Source organism: Pithys albifrons, chromosome 10, assembly GCF_047495875.1.
Source record: "Pithys albifrons albifrons isolate INPA30051 chromosome 10, PitAlb_v1, whole genome shotgun sequence".
In the NCBI taxonomy this organism is placed as follows: Eukaryota; Metazoa; Chordata; class Aves; order Passeriformes; family Thamnophilidae; genus Pithys; species Pithys albifrons.
The window spans coordinates 17,663,550-17,690,671 of NC_092467.1; the positions used below are offsets into that span (position 1 = coordinate 17,663,550).

Genomic DNA, 27,122 nt, shown 5'->3' on the forward strand with positions numbered 1-27,122 from the left:
TAACATAATCCACTTTGAGGCTTTGTGTCCATCAGGCACTTTGGATTACTTACAACAAACCATACAAATTAAAAAACTGATTGATCAAACTGCTTGAGATTGTCTTCAAATGCTCCTTTCCAGAATCAGAGTGACTACCAATTATTCTGTCTCAAAGATGTAGGGCGGTTGAAGCAACTAACTCACTTCAAATTCACACCTTCAGCTGACTTGAATAATTTCCTTATGGCATGTGAAGACAAGTCCTTACCTCCAGAAACACACACAGAATTTACCTGGGAGTAACTGTCCAAAATACTTCCCTCAGGAGACAGGCCCAGACAACACAACACATCAGGATGCTGGTTCAACACCAAACCATTCTAAGAAGAATGCAAGAAGCCACACAATCAGAAAACTTGAATTTTAGTAAATGAATTCCTGACTATTTGCCGGGTTTGTTTTAGAGAAGCAGTTCCAGCAGGCACCTAGCCTTAGTTTGAAAAGCCTCTTATTCTGACACAATTATCCATGACTCCTCTCCATTCCTTTCCTCCCCATCCCTGCCCTTTCTCCACAAGCTGCATTCCCCAGCTGTCCTTTCCCAAACCCCAGCCTGTTGCCCCGATAGCTGACACATGGGGCACAAACTAACACAAAACAGCCCCTTGTTGAAAGATTTCAAGCATCGCCTGAATACAACGCAAAGCAGTTTGGAACAGAAATTGCAGGTTCAGATCCAGCAGCAGAAATGTGCCTTGATTACAACAAAGGCTCCCTCCTCCACAGTTAGGCTCTCATTGTTTTTTCCTGGGGATACATTTTCAGATGAGAGGCACAGCCTGCTGCAGATACAGATCAGCTTTGCTCATCCCACCATTCTCTGTCACTGACAAAAAATAGCTCTGAAGGGAGGAGGAAGGGGTTTTCAGCTGTTTTCTTCTCCAGTCCTCTCTAGCCTCCCTTGCAATGAAGAAGAAGCCATTTTCTTACGTTCATGGTTTGATGACTTGTTTTCTTACTCTACAGAGCCAGTAAATCCCCACATGTGCCTGTAAAAGAAATTTAATAGTAGCCGCAGTGTTCCAGCAGCACCCTCAGCAACGATCACCAGGCATTTCACCGAAGAGTTGAGAGAAGCAGGCTGGCACGTTACTTGTTACCTTATCACAGGCAGGCCAGAGAAGCGGCTGCAACTAAACAGGAGAGGTCTGGATAGAAGCTTCTCCCATGCACCACTGATACTCTATAGGGTTTGAAAGAACCACAGGAGTGGGACATTTTCCTAGACAGGATCCAAAATAGATGGCTGGAAAGGATGTAATACACTATTCTTCAGTTTTCTCATAAACAGTAACTTTATTCTTCTTGAAGCATTGATACTTGATACTGTTATGAACAACTCTAAGGCCTCCCCCACAGAGCATCTAAGCTGCATCACATTAAAGCTGTTCCTTTCTCCTTGCCTCTAGCATATTCCTGACATGTAAACAACTCTGCTGTGCACATAAGCAAAGGCACAGCTAGCTAGTGAAAGCTGCAGCACTAAGGGCACCATAGGAACCCATCCAATCCTAATAACCCATTAATTTCACAGAGCACTGTATTTATTAACTAGAAGCCAAGTGCTATTAATGCAAATGTACACATGAAAAATTATCCCACTAGAAAAGCTGAAAGAATGATTACAGACTTATTTTTCACAGATATTTACATTTTACAGGCTTTGTTACTACCTTCATGACCCAAACAAAGAAGAAAAGTCAGCTTGAATGATGGAAGACTTGTGATGAACTAGGAGAAAGGCAAGTGTCAGGAAATCAGCAGGCTTACGGTCTGAGGATTTCAGTTGATGTGACACCACGTAAGTAATGTTTTTGAGGCCAAACCTCAAAACCCATAGGGACTATTTCCAGTTCAGCTTAATAAAAAGGCTAAAAACCAAAAATATCCAATCTCCTGTCTCACCTATTCAGCATGGAAGTAATTAGCAGGAGATACACTGTTACAAAAGTTACCAACGTTAAATGCAAAAGGAGGCTTGCATAGATACATGCTTTGTGTCTGTTAACTCTTGCTTTACAGGCTCTAGACCAAGAGACTCAGTCAGGCGAGCTGCCCTGGGGCAAGTTCCAACAGCTAGATTCACCCCTCTGCCGTGGCATCTTCTTACAGCACCATTGCTCAACTTACAAATCTCTCTCCCAGGCAAGCCTGTTAAGGTCTGGAGGAAACACAGCCCATCTCTGGCCCCTATCTCATCCGTCCGAGGGTTCGGCAGTGGTCCCACAGGAAAAGCAAATGTAACTGTAACGGCATCTCTTCAGGGACCACTCTGCATTAGGAGGTTTCCAGTGGCAGGAATCCAGAGCAATGCAGCTCTGGAGTTGTAAACTGAATACAGCTGCACTGCCAGGCTCCAACATCAGGACCTAGAGCAGGCCAGGGTGCCTTGGGTGACCATTGCACTTACACAGCTTTTTTGCTTCTTTAGTTAAAAAAAAAAAAGCTGGTGATTTCTTGATGTCCTTCTGTCCACACCTTCTCTGCAAACTGGAGCAAATCAGTCATGTCCCAACATCCACTAGCTTCCTTTGGCTTATTTCACACATTCAAAAACTATAAACTGAGTTCCAGACCCTGCTCCTTCCTTCCACAACATGAAGTATCACCCTAGTCACACACATCTTTCTCCCCTGCCACTTCTTGTCAAATTCCACTGCTCATACTGACACCAGAGCAAGTTTATCTACTTTAAGCTGTGAAACCATCCACTTCTTCCCAGCACTCCTGGAGAGCCAACTACTTTCCTGTCCTCCTCTCTCCACAGCCCAGCAGGTGAATAGGCACTCCCTCCTGCACATGACCTTTACCAAAGAAGTTTCACTGGAGTAAAACAAGCATTCAAGGAGGTCTAGTTTTATAAATAAAATTGCATATTCTTCCCAGTAACTAAAATCTCATCATCTTCCCGTTTTCCATTTTCAGTCCTTTTAACACAAATTAAAGGAAAAAAAAGCGCATTCTCCTTCCATATTTTGTACACAGGCAAATGGTGCGTTTATTACAAAGGTCAAATGACCTCTTTTTACAAAACTAACTGGAGTCTGACTCCAGTGCTATCCTTGCAAAGCCTAAACACCCTACTTACAGCAACTCTGCACCACACAATAAATGTTTTACAGAATTTATAAAGCAGTGCAGCTAAATTTTAACTTTTGACTACAGTAAGTTTAAGTTCATGGTTAAAGGAGGCCAAAGTATATCAATGTCCACAAGGTGTAAAATTTAGACAAATCTTCACAGACTCAAGCCTTGAAAAGTGCGAGGGTCAGCTGCAGAACTCTACGTATCTGACAGAACGCAATGCCACAAACACCAACACCAGAAGGCTGTAGCTACATCTCAGTGCCAAGTATCTGTCAGCCTTCTTCATTCTAGAGAAGCCTGATCAGGAGACTATATCCAAGCCATAGTTCAAGATTTAATGACTAAGGGTACAACCACTGCACTGAAGTTATGAAGAAATTCAGGTTTAAACTACGAATTATAATGACAGCTTAAGTTAAAGTTATTATACATTTTCATCTACCTTCCACACTTAAAAATAAATAAAAATGAAAGACTGGCTTTTTATATACTGTCAGCAAACAAATGCCTTGATGCATGTTCACTGTGCAACTAAACATTCATGATTCAGCACAAAAAATGCCCAGGACTGCACATAGGGTGCTTTTAGCTAACAAAAAAGACAAAACCCAGTTCATTACCTCTTCTAGGATCAGAGTAGGAAGATCTACCTTGTCTCAAAGATCTTCCAGCCAGAAGCACTCAAAGGTTATATCAATTTACATGTTACAGAATTTGCTGAAGCTTCTGTGCCTTTCATGAATTGGTTTTGATTGACTGCATCTTCGACCTACTGCAGTTGAAACACCCCTCAAATAGAGATTACTTATGCTAATTTAACTGGATTCAAAAGGCCCATTTGGAGTCATCCCTTCAGGGTCACACCACAGTCTGCAGCATTCTTCACTTTTACCAATATCCCAGCATAAAGGCAGAAAAGCACTCTGGACACCAGGGCTTCCCATTCAGTGCAAACTTGCAGAAATACCGGTCTTTGACTGACAAACGCCTACTGAAGAACAGCAAACAAACCTGTATGCAAGAGCACACAAACACTGAAAATCAGGAATGCCATTACCCCTGAAGCACCTAGTGTATCAGTGAACCTCACAAAGTTATGAAGCAGGCATAACGCTAAGACATCAAAATAATGGGAACATTTGGCTCCTTCAAAGTGCTGTAACCTCATCAAAATACTCAAACCAAATTTGACATTTATATCTCTATAAACAATCTGTAAGCGAAAACCAACAAACAAACAAAAAAAGCAACATTTGCAGTTCAGGGAAAGACATCAAAACAAACATGTCCATAGTACTCAAATGTTAAACTACATGTGGGAATCTGATGATCTTTTGAATGGCTCAAAGCTAGGACACAGAGGAAAGGGCATCTTGTTTTTAAATTAATTATTAATCAGTCTTTTCTGCCATCAAATCCCTGCAATGACTCATCCACTTGCTTTACCAAAGTCTAAACTGTTATGGGAAGACTGCAATTCCACTGGAACATTACCCTCCTGAGTGCAATACTTAACCCTGCATATGAGAAAGGATTTTAGTAGATTCATTTCTCTCTCCTACAGAAAGATCAAGTTTTCATTTAAAAAAAAGGGAAAAAAAGGATAGAGAAAAGACAAAACACTGAGAGAGACAAGAGAAGATAAAGTCCACCTCAGTAATTCACTGCAAAGCCAGTAATCTTCCAGTGACAGTATACACTGTAAGCACTAACAGAATTCACATCATCAGAAATCCTCAATAATCATGCCATTAAACAGTACAACTCTCCTACACTCATTCAGGCAGTTCCTACTGTCTGCAAATGAATTTAGTTTTATAGAAGCATGGCTTGGTAAGAGTTACCTTTTAAGCTTACAAAATTATGAACTTGATCTTATACCCCACAACCATGAAAAACTTTTCAAAGTGTAACAGCCCTACTAAATAAACCGAGCTGCAAGACTGAGCTCAGCTGGTGATACCCATGTACAGAGCTTGCTCTTTTCCTGTGCTAAAATTATATCAGAACATTGCAACACATTTGCATATCTCCTACACATGCAATTTTTTTGCCAGCAGTAACAAGACGACATCAAGGCTTAGAAAACGCACCAGACAGAGATAGAAGGAGAGGGTGGAGTTTCCTGCAGGAACACCCAGGCTGAAGTCCAGCAGCTACCAGGGAAGGTGCTGCCTTTCTACCGGCCCAATGCCTTCGTATCAGGCTCCCAACTTACCAGTGTCAAATGTGAAACTCCACCCAGGAAACGAAAAGCTTCCTAATGTTTTTCCCCTCTACACAGCCTCCTGGCTACAATCAGGAAAACTGGTATCACTACACTTTTTCTATAAGAATGGTTTACATCTTTCCTCTTCTCTATGTTCAGGCTTGGAGCTACCATGGAATAGGAGGAACACGAAAAAGAAGTCTCTGCTGGGTTATCTCCCCATGTCTCTTCTGCGTGGTTTTTCTGGAAATATTTCTAGTGGCAGCCCATAGTGCTGCTATTGATTTTAATCATGCAGAAGTAACATGAAATTCACATGACTATTGTCAGTCTTCCAGCCATACAAGTTTTGAAAACACATCAATTAAAACAATCTGGTCTTCCAATTTTTACCTAGCAAAGCTCCAAAAAACAAAATTGCAGAGGTAAGTCAACCTTTTGGAAAAGTTTGATTTACATATTGGTGCACAGTTATTTTCAGAAAAGCTGTTCATTAAAAAACAAAAATGATAACAGCACTAAAGATTTCTGGCACTTTATTTCCTCCTAAGATGCCAGTATAAAAAATATTAATTGAGCCAAGCAAAAGGAACTAATAGACAATTATTATCAATCACAGGAAAATGTCTGATTTGCCAGGAATAAAGTGTTACTAAGGTGACAGAGAGTTTAGGAGATTTTGGAAGTGAATAATGGAATCCAGTGTTACTCAAGGTGTGCTACACACTAGAAATTCTAACTTGAACACCGAAATCATATAGAGCCATGGCCTTCCCTTTGATTTTTGTCCAGTGGCCCATTTTTACCAGTCCCACCCTACCATGACAGCCCAATTGCAAAGCTCAATTAAAACACAAGCAGAACAAGACAATTAATCTGAAACACAGGACTCTTAAATATTGTGCAAGAGAATTTGAAAATGAGCCCATACAAGTGAGACAGTGTACCAATAACTAACAGAGAAAATACAATACCCCCTAAATCATTAAAACATGTTTATTAATAATCATATTAGCTGCAGGGAAAGTGCCTTTGTAACAAAATTTGATGAAGACCCAACCAGAAATAAATGAAACAACCAAACATTATTTTTGTTAGTATAAAATTAAGCTGAGTATTACATCCCACATAGCTGGGGATAAGATACTACTCTAGGAGCAGGCTTTTAGACACTAGCACACTTAAGATCTCAATTACCGTGAACTATGGAATGGAAAAATGCAGCACCGCATGAAAGGAAGGCAAACCCTGCTTACAAAACAGCAGTGAGTCAGCTCCTCAGGACTGGCCTATGACTGCTTTGAAAACAAGATGCACACTCCTTATGTGCTCTCAGGTCATACAGAATGAAAACAAGCCCATCCCCTAAACGCTCTTAATATGGTAGATGACACTGCAGGAAAGTTGTCAAGAAACATCAAGAACACCATTTAACACACTCAAACTTCAGAAAACATTTTCAACCAGTGATGATCCCCACAGCCTTTTAACCCTACACACATTTATACATGTTTAGTGTATTTAATAAGCAAGAAACACTCACAACCCTGGCCTCAGACCCACCAGTAACAGCTTATCTTGGGGACACCTCCAGTTCCAAAAGGTCCTTGAGATATTTTTTAGAGAAACTCTTTCTAAAATGCCATGACCCTTTAGCCTGTCTAGTTCCATCACCTGTAATCAGACTATCTAAAAAGCCCAGAATAAACTCCAAGGCCTCGTGACAAGTTGTAAAACTATGACTATTAAGAAGCCATTTAATATCATAAGGAACAATATTAATATGACTCCTCCAAGCATTTATTTGGAGAACACAACTACATTTGCCTTCATTCAAAAATCAAAGAGAAATCATGGGCTTTCACAATCCATTTCCCTCTTAACAAGTGCCCTTGGCTATGAGCAGCTCTCTCCCTGACCACATTATAGCTCATTTTGTTTTTATTGTTTAGGGACTATCTGGGGGCTTTCTGGTCATCTGCCCTTTTTTGCTGTTCTCAGATTTTATTGGTGACTGGTATATTGATTATGTCTGAGGGGGAAAAACATATATACACTCAAAGAATTAATGCAGAGAATTAATGCACACATGCACAGAAAAAAAGAAGTCAAATCAGCTCTGTCAATATTACTTTGTTGACACATGTTAAGGTGCTGACCTCTGAATATCACACCAGCATACACTGAACAGAAGCACCCTGTCCAAGTGCTCTGAGAGAAACCTTGAAACCATCTCATTTTAGGGAAAGGATTAAAGGTTGTATTTTCAGGTGTCCTTCTTGCACACTGATTCCCTCTGCCAGACACTGCAGTTTATCATTGCTAAACACTTACACTGCAGAAGTACCCAGAGGCCTCAAGTAGGTCAGGGCCTCAGCATGCAAAGCACAGAATTGATGCATGATACTTGACAGCCTTTGCCTCATCATATTTTTCTATTTCAAGTGTTTGTCTTCCCACTAGCACAGCTATTTGAACAACCCACACAAGCAAATGAAACTCAATGACACTGCAAAAAAACCACCCAAGTTCCACCACCAGTGTATGTAAGTGCTATCCAACATAAAAGGAAAAACAGAAGTAGTTCTGCCCCTCCTTAGAACATTACACATAAGGATCTAGCTAAATGTCAAAGCAAAGCAGGTTTGGGGCTTTTTAGGTTGGTATAGCTCTAACTATTCTAACAAAGACAGAAGTAGCTATTAAAGTAGGATTCGTTAAATATTTTTGGATGAGAGCCCCAATCCTCATTTTCCCATCCCCTCTATCTTGGACATGCCCAAGAGTTTCTCAGTTGTGGCCTTCAGACTGAACCGTGGTCAAAATAGAGCAGGGGTGCAAAACCAAATGAAAAGAAAATTTACATGAGCTGCAGGGAGTGGAATTACAGTGGGGTTTGCATACTGTGAATTAGCTCCATTAAAGATGAAAAAATATCTCATAACTCTGAAATTAAGCTTAACAAGACAATGGAGTTCTTGGCAACCTGATTATTTTAACAAGTTGACAGCCAGTTATCACAGATTGTCTCAGTCTAAATACACACACCAGAACAGCACAATCCAGAGGAGTGGGCCAATACACTCCTGTAAGATTAGCTGTGCTTTATGTCCCATGCTCTCCCTTCTGATACCTCCATACTTGATCACCACCCACCTCTGTCTTCCCAAATACTCATCCAGATCCAGCAGAGCTTATCTGCAGCTCCCCAGACTGTTCCCTCAGCTGAAAAGGAAAAACTGGCATTGCTGTGGACTTGACTGCATGTTACCACAAATCAGCTGCTGCCCAGGGACTAGAGAGCAGAGAGACCTGGGAAAAATCAGCCCTTACTCATCAGCCAAAAGGGGGTGACTTCACAGAGGATTGCCTAGTTCTACCACAGCCCATTGCTTCTTGCATTTAAAGAAAAATCCATGCAACACCCTTATTTCCACAGCCCTCTCCATCTCATCCATGCCACAAGAATGCCTGCCATGCCCAACCTTCAGCAGCACTACCAGCATCCCAGCCTGGCATCATGGGAGTCACCACTACACACAACCTTCCAAAAAGGCAGGACACGTGGGATGGTCAGATCCAACGGCAAACCGGACAGCCAGACCCCAGAGTGCAGCTCTGGTGCAAACTGATCTGGTGGGGTGTTCCTGGGGGCGAGTGGTGGGGTAGCAGTTGAGCTTTGCCTCTAAAGCCCCAAAACACTATGATTCCTCCATAAGAGAGTGAGAAAACCCCTGCCAAACCTGGGCAGTGCTCTTCTTAACTACTGCAGAACTTCAAAACGGCACATGGTGGAATAGGGGGGAAGGGGCTGCATGGGGATTTCCTTTTTTACAAAACTTCTTTTCATGGAATTTTTCCCCCCTCAGTGTTTCAAACATCAGTAATGTTAACAACCACTAAATTCCTTACATAATTACTTGAACTGCTTATAAAAATTGTTTTGCAGTCTGCCTGGAAAACCATTTTACTTCAAAAGGTAGCAGAATCACTTCGTAAACAGAAAAAAAAATCACCTTTTTTTTGCCCAGTTTCTGCAGAATATAAGAGTTAATGAAATGGGAAAAAAACTTATGCCTTATTGATTAAAGCAATACTAGTTATGCATAGAAGACTTTTCCATGTTTCCAATAATACACTGACCAAAAGCTACTTCATGAAATGCGAAGTCAGATAAGCAGAAAGTTTGGGAGTTCATTGCTCAGCAACAGTTGCCAGAATTTTATACATCCAATCACTGGAGGCAGTGGAATGTTATAATTGCAAGCATATTCTAGAATTAAAATAATAACTAAAACTAGATAAATGTACTACTTATTTAAATTTAAAATATTTCTAAAAGAGGCCTATAAAAAGCTGTGGACAGGATAACACAATATTACAGCTAAACCACAGCAGCACCAAAATAATTGAACAAAGAACTGTTTGTTCGCTTTTTTTCCCTTGCAAATCTCTCTCCCCCCATCTTTGCTGTCTGAAGTGTCAGGCAATAATGTCACCAATATGTTACAGTATTAACTATTACACTATTACCCTTTTTACCATCAAGAGCAAATACAGCATTACTAGACAACATGTTAAGCTCATCTATGTAAGGTGTTGGAAAGGCCAACTTTTCCCCAGCCCAATCTCTTCTGTGGATTCTCAATTGTTGGAAGTGTTTCACCTCTCTCTGAAAACAAATCAGGTACAGACAAGGACAGGCACACCTCATTCTTTGATGCTGAACCTCACTATGGCTGATTGAGTGCTCCAGTGTTCACAGTCAGCCTCCAAGAGAATGAGATGGTGATCCCTTATTCAAGAGAATATCACCTACCAAAGGCAATGGATGAAGCTTGAGGGAGCAACTTGTTGAGATCTCTTCCCATCTATCCAAAAAGCACCTCCTGAGATTCCAGTCAAGAACTAAGAGCAGGCAGGTATTTCAAAACAACATCCCCACTGTGTCAAAACACAGCTAAGACTACTGCAGCCTACTGAACTGGCGACACATCCAGTAGGAAACAGGTCTATAGACATGAAAACAGGCAACAAGACATTTCTCTGCAAGAGAGCACTGCTGCATTTTGACCCTGCTCAGATTTTTCTCTGCTATAACAAGTTCCCTGACAAACACCTGCGAGCGCTGTCTCCTTCCTCCCCACACTGGTGCCACTGCCCGCAGCCAGGCGGGGTTTGGGCTCAGGAAGGACAAGCTGGCTGGAAGCAGCTCAGCCCACTGACACTGACTGGCTTTTGCTATCAGAAACAGACAACTCTCCTGTCTAGGCAAAGAAATAGGAGAGCAAAAACAGTGAAAAAGACACCAAAATAGGACTATTTTCCAGTTTCTGTATCTAATACCACTAAGAATTCTTCTGGGAGGACAGGAAGAAAGAAAATATAACCTGACATGAAAATTGTAACACTGGAGCAAGATACCAAAACTTCTTTTCATTGCAAAGAGGTAGTCAAAATGACATCTATATCTACACCTAAGGAAAACATCGCTCTGTCTTGAGGTGGTCTTGGCAATAACATTGTTGCAAGCAAAAAGCATTTTATAATTTTGGAGGAAATTTAAATAATTTTAATGTTATTTGTCAGTTAATAAACTTCTAATTACTGCTTCTGGTTTTGGAAGACACATGTGGTGGGGAAACAGCCCTTGCTGTCCAATCCCCTCACCACACCTGCTCCTGGCAGTGGGGCAACAGAGCCGGCACTTGCTGCTTCCTCTGCTCGTCAGTCCCCACAGGGTGTTCTGGCTCCCCCCCGGCTCACAGCAGGCCAGACGGAGCCTGTGCAGGGCAGCCCTGCCCTCCCTCCCTCAGCCCTTGTGCCAACCATGGCCAACAGCAGCATCAGTACAAGTCAATATGTGAGCTGGCAGAGCTGCAGGGAGCTCCCACAACATGGCAGGAGCATAACTCAGTATTGGGTTAGAAGTTGATCCATGGGTAAACACACAGGAAAGTCTACCATTCAAACACATCTGGAAGCTGCAGGAGCTGGAGGATGCCTTGAAGCTCTTCAGGATATCCACATCTTCACTGCCCTTTGGCAGCCATTGTCAAAAATTGATTTTAACAAGTGAGCTACACCAGGTCTCACCCTCTGCCTCCATCACAAGTTCACACAGCTCAAACACACAAAGTACAAAGGACCATTAGCACAAGCTCCACCTGGCACTCACTCCATAAACAGATCAGAGCAAGCTGACAGGTCCTCTCCTAACATTAAGTTTGGTAACAATGTATTTTTGTAATTAACTCATGGAGAGAATTGATGCACAGCAATTATACCCATCTGATTTCCCTACACTGCACAGAGAACTACATGCCAGAATGACAGTAAGGCAGAACACAAGAAATGAAAGAAAATAACCAAGTAAATCCACCCTTCCTTGGGTCCCTTCATTCCTGCTTCCAGAAGAAGGTCGGCACTGCTGCTTACTATGTGCATATAGTAAATAAATAGCTTATACAGGCAAGTTGTTCTTAAAACAAATCAAAAGCACATCAAGTGAAATGTGATCTAAAATAAGCCAGCAATGTTTCAGGATATCATGATCTCCCCTGGCACTTCAGGATGCTGCAGCTGCAGAAATTCCTCAAAAAAACCCAAAAAACCCAAAGAGCTTAAAGCTTATGCTCCCACAAAAAGAGGTTTCCAGACACAAATATACATACACACTCCATCGCAGTAACCAGACCAGAACAGTAGCACAGGAAAGCCCCAAGCCACACTTTAACATTTTATTCATTTAACTGTATCAGCCATTATTTTTTTCCTTCCTTCTCAACTATGCCAGCAAAAACCCTAAAGCAGAATCCCTTCTAGTGGCTGCAAAACTTTTCTGCCTGCATAAGGTCCTTTTGCAGGACCCAGTTTATGCAGCACCAGCAAAAAATTTCCTCTTGTACCCACAGAGACACCACTGGAGGAAGTGGTGCGACCAGGTAATGAAAGCATGCAGATGGGAAGGGTGAAAGCAAAGCAGAGTATTGCATCAGTCTAGCTTACATCTACAGAAGAAGTGAGGAAGCAGTAACTGCCAGCAAACCACATTTGTGCCAGCAGAAACTAAACTGCAAAGTCACAACTTCTACAAGAAGTAACAGTAGGAAAACACTGCATGCAGGTCAGACTGACCAACTGCACTTTGACAGACATGACATTTTGTTTGGTTTGGATTTTTGTGTCATGTTTTGTGTAATAATCTTGGGAAACAAACATTGTTTGAAAACATAAGTGTAAGTCATCCCATTTATGTCAAGTAGATACTAATCCTATTGCCCTCAAGAGACAAAGTGTCAGCTGTGTTAACTGTTTCACTACTGATAAGATACTTAGCACCAATTCTTAGCTAAAACCAACCTCAACTCCAAACTATCTATAAAAGCCTCTTATGACCAAAACCATCCATGTATTCCCCATTCAGGAATAAACAACCTTTCCACTCTTCCTAATGAGCATCCTTATAATACAGACTCATCCCGACTACACAGAAAGTACTCAATACTAAGAATAGAAAGGTGTGGGTTAGAAAGCAACAAAAAAAAATTAAGACAGATTCAGTACATTTGTAAACATTTGCCTGTCTGTGTTTCCACTCAAATATAAATCTCCTCTGTATTCCACCACCCCCCCCACGCCTTTTTTTTTTAAACCACAGATCTGCTGCAGGTTATCCAGCCTGCCACATCACATCAACATAGAAACCAGTAAGGCCTGGCTGTAGAATTTAGGTCAGCTTGTCTGTGGAGAACATAAGGTCTTGCACACAGCCATGAATTTCCTAGTAATGCTTCAATAATCCCTCTTCATCCTGCTATGCAGCTATTTCACTACTTGCTGCTAGCTTTCCTAACTTCCCAACAAAGACTCTCCACAGGAGGGATGTTTGCAGGCGAATGAGCCACTATCTCTTCCTTGGGAAGCAGGAAGCTGGTCCTTGAATCAAATAAATGCTGATTCTTATTTCCCAAGGAAAAAAAAAGTATTCCCAACGCATACTAGAAAAAGACTCCCTTTTTTTAACCACGCAAAGAAAGATATAATCAGACAGAGATGGAAATTACCTCTAGAATATTAGGAATAATTTTCTTAATAGATTGTTTAAACAGACCCTCACTGCTTCCACCAGAGTCAATAAATAAAAAAATAACATAATAATGCAACTAAGAAATTCAGACAGTCTAAGCAACAGCTGTTGGTATTTCTGGAGAGAAAGTATCACTCGAGGTGAAAAAACATTGTGCCTCTTCAAAGAACACCTCTCTAAAAGTGGCCTGACACTGGTATGCCACTGCGATCCCAAGCATTGCATAAGCCCACATAAGTAGTCTCCCTGTTCTTAAGGGATCTCTAAAAGTACATAAAATAGGCAAAATCTCTTCAGCATATGGTCCTCAGAGCAGGAATTCAGTTCCACATAACTAGAAGCTAGAGTTATGTAAGAAAAAAAACCCAAAACCAAATTGAATACAATAAATCAAAACCTTTAACTCTTCTGTCTTCATACAAGATGAGCCTAAATAAATCCTTTAACTATGACAATCTGAGAGCTGTGAATGCCAGAAGAAACACCAGAACTGGTTATGGAAATCTCAGGAAATAAAAACAGTTAGCAAGCTGATGTTTTGCCTTAAAACCCAGCAGTTACCTCTCCGTGTTCTATGGTTCCCACATAACATTGCTTCTCAAAAGTCGGCACTTAAGTCTCCCTTCTAAAAGAAAGAATAAAGCTGAGGAAAAACCTCTTACCTCAAGACATCAAATTGCCCTTCAACATTCACACATTTGTTAAGAGCATTCCTAGTCCATTCTTCCCAACTCATATAAAGCCCAGAAACAAGTATTTGCAAACACGTAGTGAATGGCACTGCACATTAGATGTGTGAATCAAATACTCCAGAAAACATTTGCTTATGTTTACCTCAGATATGTTACAGAACTCAGACATGTAACATGCACCCATGTCACACCCACAGATGATGTGACCCTCCTTACTAGGCCACCATTGCTTAGCCTATGTTAATAAGACCTTTTCAGGAACTGTTTCTATAACTAATGATCATCCATAACTGTATCTTTTCCTGTTACTGGCTCAGTACCTGATCAGGCTGTGCTTCTCCGCCTTCCTCCTCTGGCTTCAGCTAGGCTGAGTGCAGGCTCCTGAAGGCTCCAGTGACAGGAACCGCAAGCCAGGCTCTGACGGTCACTTTGTCATTTTCACAAGTGCCACAGACTCTTCCTGTAAAAAACCAAACTGCTGTGAGTCAAACTGGCCAAATAAAGTGTTCATGGTAGCACAGTGTCAGAGGAATGCCACTCTGCAACACAAAAGCAGAATGTTCATCATCCTTTCGCTGACAGCACTTCATCTCTGGGGAAGGCTTAATACATCCTTATTTTAATAATTTCAAACTACTCTAAATGAGTTGCCCTATTCTTGAAGAGCGTAGATCCCAAACCAGCAATTTGTAATTTCCCACGTATTTTCTTAAACATATTGGCTCATCCTAATTTAACCAAGAACACTGCTATTTCTAGGGCATCACTTCCCTACACCACCATAAAAACCCAACCAGACCCCCATGATGTGGTAGTTGTGCACTGTACAGCAGCATGCCAGGCAAGCAGACCACCTTGAGTCAATAAGCAGCTTGGAAAACCTCAGGAATACATCTCTATCCTCCAGGACAAACAAAACAGAGAAGAAATGGGATTCTCCTCCCTCTTCTTCAGCCCAAAACTTCCACCAGTCAAGACCCAACCCAGCACAGCTGACTCCACCTCCAGAGACCCAGAGGCTCCAGTGCTGTGGAGAGCCCACAGACAGAAAGCAACAACTCAGCAAAACGAGCAGCCAGACTCCAGCAGGTAATTCATGAATATTTATTTTAGTTTGTTGCTTATTAAGTATGCCTTGTTATAAATCAAGTATTTTACAGTAATTGCTTCCAATCAACAAACACAGGGAAAGCTGCTATGTAAACCTAATCTGCTCCACATCCAAGATGAGTCCCCTAGCAACAGGCAGGATTCTACAGGACTCGGTGCACAGCTTGCTGCCTCGCTGCCCTTCTCATGCCTCTCCTGCCCTGGCTGCACCCCAAGCAGCGCTGCTGTGTGCCCCAGGCCTTCCTAGCACCGCTAACCACAGCACACTGTGCCAGGGTGCAGACGTGAGCACAGCAGGCATTTGCTGCAAGCCTCTCAAGCCCCAGGTACAGGGTACAGGTATGGGGGCAGCCCCTCAGTGTGGAGAATGCTCCACAACCAAGGCTCAAAAGCAGGGACAACTAGCTGCATCCCCTGCTTCAGCCTCCAGCCTCCAGCCCACTGCCTCCACCCCAGCAGGGGCCACAGCACAGTGCCGGTCTGCGCCCAGCACCACGCGCAGGGCACCCACTCACTCCCACGGCTCCCAAACCACTGCAGCAAATGACGCAAACCAAACCCCCTCCACGCACATGTCTCTCTCAAATTTGCTCTGAGGCTTTTTCAGGGTTGGCACCCACTGGCAATCAGAAGCACACAGGAACAAGGCTCATGTCAGGCTTTCCACTGAGAGCATTTCAAAGGTCAGCAAGAACCTGCTGTTCCAGGTTTCCCCTTTGCAGTAGAGACCCAGGATAAGGAGATGGGGAAGACATTGTCAAATCCTCAAATGAAAAATGCCTCTTAGAGAATTTTCTTCTTCAAAGTGGTCAGAGTGGTCAGGTGGTCTCAGGAGATGTAAATCCCTTTATGCAACATTCATCACCAGAACTGAAGTTTTCAGAGACTTGGTTTTTAAACACTTGGAAGAAAAAAGCTGTGACTAGATAATTTCCAAAGGTTTATTGCAATTTGGATTCAGAAAAGACCTTTGAAGGACCCTTGAGATCTAACAGAAAACGCTCTCATAGCCACAAGGCCATTCACCTTGGCTGTTTCTGTAACCCTTTTTTCACAAGGTCAGAGACTCACACAAGAAAGGCCTAAACACAGCTCACCACACCCTCCAATCCCTACACAGCAGCCACCCCAAAGTCAACAAACAGCTTCTGAAAACAGAAATCAAAGGCAGTTCACACCTCCAAAGTTGGAGGGCAATGTTTTTGAAAATGTATCAGCATTTAAGGGAAGGTATCAGGAGAGACTGAACAGCACCACCACCACACTTGGTAAGGCATGGATTGAGAACTTGTTTTCAAGAGAAGAATCACAATCTGAAAGACCGCTGAGGTCCATCACCACCACCCTCCCCTTCCCAGCGCAGACTGAGCACATGAGTTGGATCATACCTGGCGAAGACAGAGGGAAATAAATGACAAAACGCTTATAAAATTTTTGTCTAAAACAAACAAAACAAAAACCAAACCAAAAACCAGACTAAAGCAGAAATTCTTATATAAATCATAGCCAAGACCAGTGAAGGAGTCTTCCCAGCAGTTCCACCACAAAAAATTCTCATGGATACTGTTCCTAATCCCATTTGACCAATTCTCACTTTATGCTACTTCTTTCACCCCCCTCTCCCATTTTTGAAGTGACAACCTCAATTTATTAAAACAATGCAACATCTTTCTTACAGAAACATCTGCTCTGATAGAAGAATACACACCCACTGGTACAGTGAGCATGTGGAACACTGAGAATGAAGGAGATAAAAGAGAAGTTATACATGTGCTCTTTATTTAAATCTAGCTCCCTCCGGCACTCATTCCCTTCAATACTTATCTTTCAGGGCCCTACAGCATAAGGAAAGACACCCCACTTACACTGGGGTGTTGGCATCAACCAGTGCCAATTTTGTCTGAATCACAGCCAGGCACTTGGCACTTCAGGCATAACACGTGCAACCTCCAAATGCCACGTCCTATATACTGTAGCCTACATGTGTCTGCCTTCATTTGTACAGTCACTTGATCAAATATATTTTCCACTAAGAAAAACAGCATTTCTCATACATTTAACAGGGATTGCATTTAACAGAGAAACAATCATTGCTAACATAGTGAAAAAAGACAGAGCAAATTAGTATGAATTTTGTAAAGAAAGGAGAAGGAGGAAAATCACAGTATTTTGGAGAAGAAGTAGAGATTTTGAGGGGAAAAAACAAACAAAAAACAAAAACAACCTCAGCTCATTAAATATGTGAAGCAATTCCAGTCATTAGAGGTTTAATTTCAGCACAACTGAGTAATTCTCAGTTTTACATGTATTTACAAGTACCTAGACAACAGCAGACACTCGACAATCACTTCCAGTTAAAACACCATCTTTCCTCCCTTGCTGCTGCTGAAGAAAAACAAATCACCAGACAGGAAAAGCATCATGCCATCAAGAGAGAAGAAAAACCCAACCACAGAAACCCACTGTAGAAGTATTGTCAAAAAGAGTGTGTAACCTAACCAGGTAAATATCCGATTTCGTTGCTATCTCTGAGTGAAGTTTTGCCATCAGCTGAAGCTGACCTGCAGCCATCCTGCTACTTAACATTCCCACTCTCACCCCTGGGGTGTGCCTGGGAGAGGCATTTTGCCCAAAGCTGAGGTGGGCAGTTCAACAGTAGTGCAAGCTCAAATATGCTCCAGCCAGTCTTGAAACCACAGTCCCTTTGGAAAAGCAGCTTATGCATTGCTCCTACTCCAAGGCAAGCCTGCAGGATCTGTGGAGTACACATTGCCCATTCCAGGGCCTCACTGAAGCTTTTCACATGACACCCAACACCTCCTTTATTTGGGAGCTCCCTGTAATTTTTTCCTTCTCTTTGTAGCCATCTCCTCTTCCCCTTTCCGTGAGTCAGGGGCTGTGTGCAAACTTCTCCCTGCTTCCTCTCTTCTGCTGCAGAAGGCAGCAATATAACCAAGACATCAACAAATCAAACCTTGCTGGTCAGGCAAGCAAAACTTCAACAGCTAACTTGTTTGACTCACAGGCAATAAGAGAGGAGACTGATGCTGATAGCTCTGGTGGTATTACATTCTTTAGCAGACAGCAAGCTAGATCTAAGAACTTCAGACACCAAGCAAGTAAATAATCAGACACTAAGGAAGTCCTAACATGGGCGAGGTGACAGAAATCAGCAGCTGTCAGTGTGGAGGGCCGTCATCCTCTCTCTTCAATCACGAAAGAGCAGAGAAGGAGCGCTCTGTGCTTCTCAAGCTGCCCAGCTGCCCACTGGTTGTGACCAGGCTGTTCTGGGCCACTGTGCACATGGACAGACCACAATTCTACAATACAAATCAGGCATGTGCAAAATTTTAAGTCAAAACCAGGTTTGTACCATGCCAACCTGTAAGCTTTAGATACCCATCACATTTGCTGTAATGAATGTGTATGTCCACACAGCGGTCTGCAATATTTGGCAACATGCTTTCAGGCTGACTGCAAACTGGGAGAACTTGGCCATTCCACTGCAAGCATAAAAGTCCCATTTCCAGGATGAGACATCCTCAATCAAACAAACAAAATTCATACACTTTCCACATGCAGAACAGTATATATAACCTCATGCTTTATGATTTTTATTTTATATTTACTCATACATATCTCAGCAATTTTGTTATCTTCTTTTTCTTTGCCACGCCGTTACTATTTTCTTTTGTATTTTTGGATGCCCCTCATATTCTTATTTTCATGCTTTACTATCTTTGTTCTCCTGTAACTCTGGCCCCAGTGGTGTCTTTCTTTAAAATCTGTTCAGGTCAAACTGATCAATGCTAATAAAAAAAATTCACCTTTCAATCTAGGTATATCCTATATCAACTTACAGTAAAAACAAACATAGTGTAAACACAAATTTTAAACATTGGAAATAGAATCTTATTCAAACCAGAGCATTTTTCATTTTCCTGATTTATTATTAGCACAAATTTGTCTTTCAATCAGTCCACTCATTTTTCCAAGAAACACTTTTCTTCTATTTTTCTTCTGTTAGACACTTTCCTACCCATTTTCCACTGGGCCACCAGCCCTGATTAAACTCACATTTTCTGCAACACCAACAAGAATTTATGTATCAGCATTCCTCTACGTGTTTCCAGAGCCTACAGATTTGTTGTCAGAAGGAGAGGAAGGAAGATGAGCAGAACTATCAAACCAGTCTTCCCTTTCTGTCTGCTAATAATGCCAACAAGGTAAACTGCAAAGAAATTTAGTATGGATTATAAACCGGCAAACATCACCACAAAAAACTCAAGTGCATGAAAAGTTCCTCTTCTAAACTAGGTACATTAGGCTTTATTTCTTAATTTAATTAGTCTGAAAGCAAGTACATAAAACTTTCTGGATGACAGCCATTGAGAGGAACCCTGCGTGTAGACTTCTCACTTTGTGTTTTTAAACACCAGTCTGATTAGCCGTGAAGTTTGGTTCCTCCAAGCATCTTTGATGGAGGCAATTGCTAATGCATGTGGAAAGTGTGTGTAACCACAGTGGTGCCTGGAAACAAAGCAAGCCAGTGCACTACCTCTAACACTTCTCATTCAAGTTTTAATGCAAAGACTGTCAGAACAAAGTCATTCCTACTCTCTCTTTCCATGATCTGTACACAAACTGCAATTTACAGATATGAAATATGGACTTTTTGTTTTAATTATTCACTGATATTTGCATTGGTTTAGTGGGCAAATTTATACTGAACAATCCAAATCAGCTTAACAATGTGATCTTCTGTGCAGGACTGCAAAGGCTACAAAATGTCTATTACATAACACTTCTGTATAAAATATTAATGTTAGCAAAGGAAGCTTTTGAACTGAAAGGTTATTTTCAATGATTAACAAATCAGTGTTGCATAAGCTTGATTATTTAATCAGTGTGTTTCAGACAGACAACAAACCATACACTTTATTGACAAAATATGACAAAATCACCTTTTTATGTGCACATATCAGAACATATCCATCTCTAGCACATGTGGCTTCTGCAAGCCTGTACTTGGGTAATTGCAGGCATCAGTGTTTTTTATACAAATTGTCACAGCAGCTGAAAGTGTGAGAGCTTCCCTTCCTTCCTCTCCTGCAGCAGCTGAAGAACAGATATTCAGACATCATATGCCTATACATATATGCACTTGTTTCCTTAGAGCTATAATCCCAGGTTGAAAAATCACTACAGCAAGAGTAAAGTGCTTCAAACAAAATCCACACAAAACCCGCGTCGCTTTTAGCAGGCATGTTAGTATCTGTGGCACGGGCCAGACTTCAAAACACTAGGTGTGGCACCCCTGGCTTCCATACCACCCAAGGGCAATCAGGAATACCTTTTATAGAGAAACTTATCTCAGTGATCACTTGTAAAGAATGAAGTTCCAAGGAAGGAAAAAAGACAACCCTACATCTTGGCTGTGGCTTTACAGCCATCAGATTGCATGGGGACAGGTACGAGCCTCTCGTGGCTTCATCGTGAGGGTTATGAAGAGCCTTTCTGTTTGGCTTTTTTCGTTCTCTGTGTATCTTTATATAATGAATCCAGGGACAGGACTCATCTAGAGAATCACTGGCCTCCAGCAGATGGTCTCACTGTATTTACCAGCTTCATGTGAGAGTCACAGATGAGACATCTAAAACAGAAAGAGACACTGGCATTTAGTCGGCCTCATGCATGGCCTAACCAGCCAGGAGAAATCACCAGAAGATGTGACTCAGACAGAAAAATCCCGAGCAAGTGAAAAGAGATTTTAGAACTCCAGTTTGGGAATTGTGCAATTTTTTTTTTCAAATTTATACCCCTAGCAAAGAATTTGAAGAGATACTTGATTGGAAAAGGTAACAACAGCATCTGATGATCTGTTATGCCCACTCCTTTGGTCTAAGAAATCTTCCATTGCAATTTTCTGGTCTTCAAAGGAGACCTTTTTAAGACAGAACATCTGATATACCTAACTTTTGACAAAGGAACAGAAAGGGTGCTTTTTTAACACTAACAAGGAGCAAAGCAGATCACAAGAACCAGATAATTTCTTCTATTGACCACACAATGCAAAATGCAAGCTCATGATGAATAACGGGCAATACTTTTCTCACCCACTACTGCCACATGCATTCAGCCTGGTAATTTTTTTCTGCTTCTTAATCAGAGTTGCCTTCAACAAAAAAGGCTCTTTGAAAAGAAAAAATCTGAGCATCATCTATTTTTCCTTCCTCTCTAAAGGTGGCTGTATTTTACACCATTATTACTACTCAAGTCTTGAATATCATAACTGCAGTCTCAAAACAAATCACTTCTGAGAAGAGAGCTCAAGTGGAAAGAAGGAAAATTAGTTTTGAGGATACATGAACAATGTGTTTTTGTATCCTGACTTATACTTTAAGAGAAGGAAGAAAAAAAACAAAGGTGTTTCTTTTAAAATGGTTCCAACAAATGAGTCCTTGGTGAAGCCATACTCCCTTCCCATACTACGGCTTTGCTCCAAGTATTGGGCAAAAGTGGCATTTTGCTGGCTTGATTCCAAGAAAACAAGCTTTCTCCTTCCAAAGATATTTCCCTGAATGCTATGGCAACTGCTACACAAATGTCTTTTAGTTTCTCTTCCTATCCATTTCCTGAAGTGGGATAGGAACCTGTTCCTGCAAGACTGAAAGAAGATAACTGAAGGGAACATACAAATAAGTGAACAAACAGAGCTTCAATTCTTTTAATTAAATAAATTTGTGGTGAGAGAAAGATTGAAGCAGTGTCAGTTAAAATTAACGATGTGGAAATTAGTATTACTGATGGTATTAGTGAGTGCCAACTTGACTTGTGATGCGCTTTTCTTTTCAACATGCCAAACCCAAGATGATTCTCAAGAAGTTAAACACTAGAAATACTGGCTTTGTTAGGTCCTAAATTTGTTTGGAATCTCTGAGGGGAAAAATTGTTTGGCAAGCAATCAGTACCTATTCTTTATTATAAGGTTAAAAGAAAATTGCATTCAATTTGCTCAGACCAAAAGATCTTGAGCCAAACCCATCCCCAATGCAAACTTTTAAAAAATATGGCTCGAAGGGTTCTCAAGGTGAGAGGTACAGAATAGCTTTGAAATACTAATTACAATCTCTTTTACAAAATATAATGCTGGTAGCTGCTAGAAAATTGTATTTCACAAACATCCTTTTTCATATTTCAGCCCTGTATAGGCCCACAGCACCTCAATAGCACGGCCAAGAATAAACACTTTCAAGGCCAAGCACCTTTACTGACCCCAGACAGCCTTATGCATGTGTGTGTGCTCATGATACCAGACAATGTAGAAAATTAAGTCTTTGCATGGTGAAATCCACAGACCTTTCACTGCTTGTTATAAAAAACACTTAATATGTCAGTTATGCAAAAGCACAGACAAGTCTTTATCTAAATGCAAACCTTCTGCGGGAAAATGTTTTCATTTTTCTTAAATCATCAATTGCTTTTTATTTTTCTGTTGGCTAGGATATAATCTTCCCACCACCAGGAGACAATAAATTAATAAATTAAACAGCAAGGGGAAAAACAACAAACAAAAGGAGAACTGTGCAGCCTCATTTCAATGCTAGTAAGAAATGGAGAAATTTAAAAAGCAGAAACTGAAATGACATGTTTCGTTCTTTTCACTTACTGTGTTATTATATGTAACATTTCAGTATAACATAAATATTGCTAATTGTGTTTTATGAATAGTTAGGGCTCTACAGCAACTTTATTAATTAATTGGAAGACCAAGATTGCTTTTTTGAAGGGAAATGAAAAACCTTCAGAGTTCATTATTTTGTAAAATACTCTGGAACTCTTTTTTTTGCACCCAGCTGAGAAGCTTATTTACCGAGTTCCCTCATGTTCCCCCGTTTGTGACTCAAGCTACTTCTCGGCAAAATAGCCGTCAACAGTCAGCCTCAGGACGCTAATTCCTTCTCAGCGATCACAGTGTCGATGTACCTGTGTCCAAAGTCTTCTCTACCTCTCAGAGGCGCAGGAGAAGGCAAAGGGAGATCCTGGGCTGAGGTGCACTCTGCCTCCAAGGCGTTCCAAGCCAATCCACAAGTGCGCAGCAAAAGCAGGACCCAACACAGCAACTGCTGCCATCAGAGAACACATGAGAAAGAAACTCAGCCAGTGGTACAGGGCCTGATTCAAAATCCACTCACTCCCACTGGCTTTAGCAGACTTCGAATGGGACCCCAGTACAAGGATACCCCAACAGAAGGAACAAAAAGACCTAGAGAATTTAAAAGAAACTTCAGTATAGAAAAGTTCAGTACAGTCACTTCTTATAAAACTACACCAAGCCACAACACGTATATTTGCAAGTGCTTTTCACCACAGGGATGTACGTAGCCTTTTCTCAACCAGCCTTTATTTTCTTATCCTCCTGTCATTGGCAGAACCTACTGCAATCCTACCACAAACAGCTTTAGCTTTCCTCCTTCCTATCCAAGCACACAGCCAAGAAAGCTGTCCATACACAGGAGGTACAGTTGTGATACCTCCATACCACCATTTATGTGTTGCTACACTAGAGAAGGAGGATTGTCTGAGGCAACAGGAACATAGGGCTAAAATAGAACTGCAATACAAGAACTATATTTCACGTGTACAGCTATGTTAGTGCAATGTACACTAGTTAATCTTTCCATGGCAAGCACTCAAGTGATTTCACTCTCTTTGCATTGTTATTATAAAGGTTGGTTCCTATTAATAATTACCTTCTTGAAACTGCAGCATGCAGACTTTCTCTGTTGCTGGTACTGCTCCTTTACAATTCCTCCTCCAAGTCTGAACACACTGGACAGATTACTGTCCCCTCAGGATGTCAGGACTGGTATGGATAACTATTGTGCATACCTGAATCTTACAAAATAAATAACAGCTTAATGCTGCTCCCTTCCCCACATCACCTCACATAGTCGTTGTAAACTTTGAATCTTTGTATCAAAGTAATCACAATTGCAAATAACAGCATCTATTTAATATTCCCTACTATTATATGTAAGACAGACACAGCAAACAAAACAGACAAGTGCTTTTTACACTAAGCAAGATACATGTTTACTACAGTAAGTATGAGTTTACAATAAATGCAATGCTTGCCTAGAGACACAGGAGAAAATCGTGGACAGTAAAAAAATAAAGCCATGGTAGCATATTCCTAGGTCAGGACCTCATAAATCAGTTTCAACCAACAATAAAAGGCTTATAGGGCATTTGTAAGGCACAAAGAATGAATTGGATCCTGGCCTCTGAGTAAGACTTGGTGAATTAATTTAAGATGACAATCAAGAGCAAATAACACAACACTGGCCTTCTATAATACCAACATTTACCCTAAGTTTGAGGAAAGGGGGTTTCCTTTGCTTGCAGGATGCGGGGAGGGGGAAAAACCCCAACACCACCAATAAAAACAACAAACGAAACAAAACAAAACAGAAATAAAATAGGAAGGATAAAAAACCAACACAGAGAAAGGTACTTAGCTACCCTATCTGGGATGAGAGTGCTTTTCTGATAGCTCAGAAGCTCAGCACTGTTTCTGCAAATTTCTCACATCCTAGAGCCCTCTCTCCCAAACAAGGGGGCATAGCCATTCCCCACCTCCAGTTTTAGAGACAGAAAAGATGATCCTTTCCTATCATGGCTGACAGACACAACGCTGAAAAAAACCGAAATACTTCTCCAGTTTTGGGGTTTTTTAAACCTGTAACTGACTAATGAGGAGCAGGTACCTCAAAAGCGCTCTCTGCACCAGCAGCTAAGTCAAGTAAACATCACTTTCAGCACCACCATTACAGGAAGTACTACTAAGACTTATTGCACCAAACAACAGGCTGGTTACCACTACCGTCCTCCATTTTCAAGTCTGAGTAACCTACCTCATGGCTCTTACACACTGGAGCGTCCACAGGAGAAACTGCCCCGGGCTGCTGGCGTGCTGCACACGCAGAGCCCGCTTCCCCCAGACCAGCCTCCCTAAGGGATGCTGGGCAAGTCACAAGCCTTCTGCATCCGAATCCGTGTTTGTTTAAGGGCAGTGGCAGCACTTGTAACGGGGACGGGGAGAAATGGAGGTTGGAAGACAGGAGCTGCTGTGCCAGGCTCAGGGACCCTAAAGGAGCAGGAGTCGGTATTACCACGTACCGGGGAGCAGGGGTAAGGGAGGAGAGGCGCCTCGAAAAAACAGAGATGGCTATCTGACAAGGACTGGTTTTGTCCTGAAGATGTGCTTTATTGACCCGCTTGGGCCGTTTATCTGCGTGTGCGGCAACCGCAAGCACAGCTGACCCCACACAAAAGCCGCACAGCTGGCGGCCCCCACACGGCCGGATCCCACCCCACTGGCCTCGAATGGGGCTGGCAGTTCCAGCCGCATTCCCCAGCAGGACGCTGCTCCCAAACCCGCAGCCGGGCCGGTCACGCACCGTCACTCGCCCCCCGCACACGCGGGCACGTCCCGCATGGATGCGCATCCCGCGGGAGAGCACGCGACGGGCCCCGCCACCCCCGGGTCCCAGCGGCAGCTGTGCCCGAGGCACATCAGCGCTCGCAGCAGCACCAGCGAACCAGCCCAGGCCGGTCTGCGCGCAGAAAAAAAGGAAAAGAGAAGCGTGACTGCAAGCGCGGGGAGGGAGTGGTGGGGCTGCCGATGCCGCCCCCTCCCCGCGGCCCCTCCGCCGCCCGCCCGCCTTACCTCAGGGATGGCTCTGCGGGCTGGGTACCCCGAGAGCCACCCGGCCGAGCCGAGCCGAGCCGAGCGCACGGCGGGGGCGCAGACCTTCTCCGCGGCGGTCACTCCCGGGGCGCTGCCATGCGGGCGGGCGGGCAGGCAGGCAGGCAGGCAGGCAGCGGACAGGGCGGCGGGGCAGGCTGTGCTCCGGGCAGCTCCTAGCAGCGCCCTGCGACGCGCACCCGCATGGCTCGGCTTGCGGACAGCACCGGCTGCCGGCGGCGGCGGGGCCGGCCGGGCGGGCGGCGGCCAATGGCTCCCGCGGCGCCGCGCATGTGAGGGCCGGGCCGCGCCGGGCCCGCCCCGCCCGCCGGTCGCCCCCCGCGCAGCCGCCGCGCTCAGGTGCCCGCGGGCTGGGCTGGGCTGTGCGGGGCGCACGGAGGTGCCCGCGGGGCGGGCCGGGGTTGTGCGGGGCGCACGGAGGTGCCCGCGGGGCGGGCCGGGGTTGTGCGGGCGCACGGAGGTGCCCGCGGGGCGGGCCGGGGTTGTGCGGGGCGCACGGAGGTGCCCGCGGGGCGGGCCGGGGTTGTGCGGGCGCACGGAGGTGCCCGCGGGGCGGGCCGGGGTTGTGCGAGGCGCACGGAGGTGTCCGCGGGGCGCAATGGGAAAGAAACGCCTGGCGGCAAAGCCAGTAGTTTGTTCTCGTTGTGCAGGTAAAGCGAATCATAGCGCGAAAGGTAAATAAAACAGTGAGAAGTTCAAATTGCATGGTTTAATTATTAAAATATTACCTGCGAGGGAGGGAAGTTGATTTTCTTGTGTCTTCCTCGAGCCCTTGAGGGAAGCAGAAAGTCGGAGGCGGCTTCAGCCTGGGCGGGGGCGGCACCGCAGGGAGCGCAGGGACGGACCCACGGCGGCCCCAGGGGCTGAGCACAGCCCGTCATCCTCACCCCGAAACCCATCAGAAACGTTTTCCCTCCTTTAACTGAAAAGGCATTGACTTCCTCGAGTATTTGTTGAACACTGACCCAAGTGACCAGATCTGCGTGTAATCATAACTAGAACTGAATGTAACCCACTATGTTTGAAACTACATTGGTCTTGATCAAGAACAGAATTTTTAAAAAAATAAAGATACGATCTCATCTTTTCCAAACTTTATTTCCTCCCCATTATTTCTAGGAA

The 27,122-nt window shown here is 43.1% G+C and overlaps 1 protein-coding gene across 8 annotated transcripts in view; it reads right to left on the minus strand.

Annotated features, from left to right (window-relative positions):
* Nucleotides 1-26,808, minus strand: part of LRRC8D (leucine rich repeat containing 8 VRAC subunit D) — a 53,717-nt gene extending 26,909 nt beyond the window's left edge. Inside the window, exons 1-3 of one of the 8 annotated variants that reach the window (XM_071564520.1) lie at nucleotides 26,729-26,763; nucleotides 23,216-23,355; nucleotides 14,440-14,579 (exon numbers count right to left, since the gene is read on the minus strand). The gene's annotated coding sequence lies outside the window, so the exon portion shown is untranslated. Of the gene's footprint in view, nucleotides 1-275; nucleotides 295-14,439; nucleotides 14,580-23,215; nucleotides 23,356-25,961; nucleotides 26,267-26,728 lie in introns of those variants that run through there. The other 7 variants (XM_071564517.1, XM_071564516.1, XM_071564522.1 and 4 more) reach the window with 7 other exon arrangements.
* Between the last annotated feature and the right edge of the window lie 314 nt (nucleotides 26,809-27,122).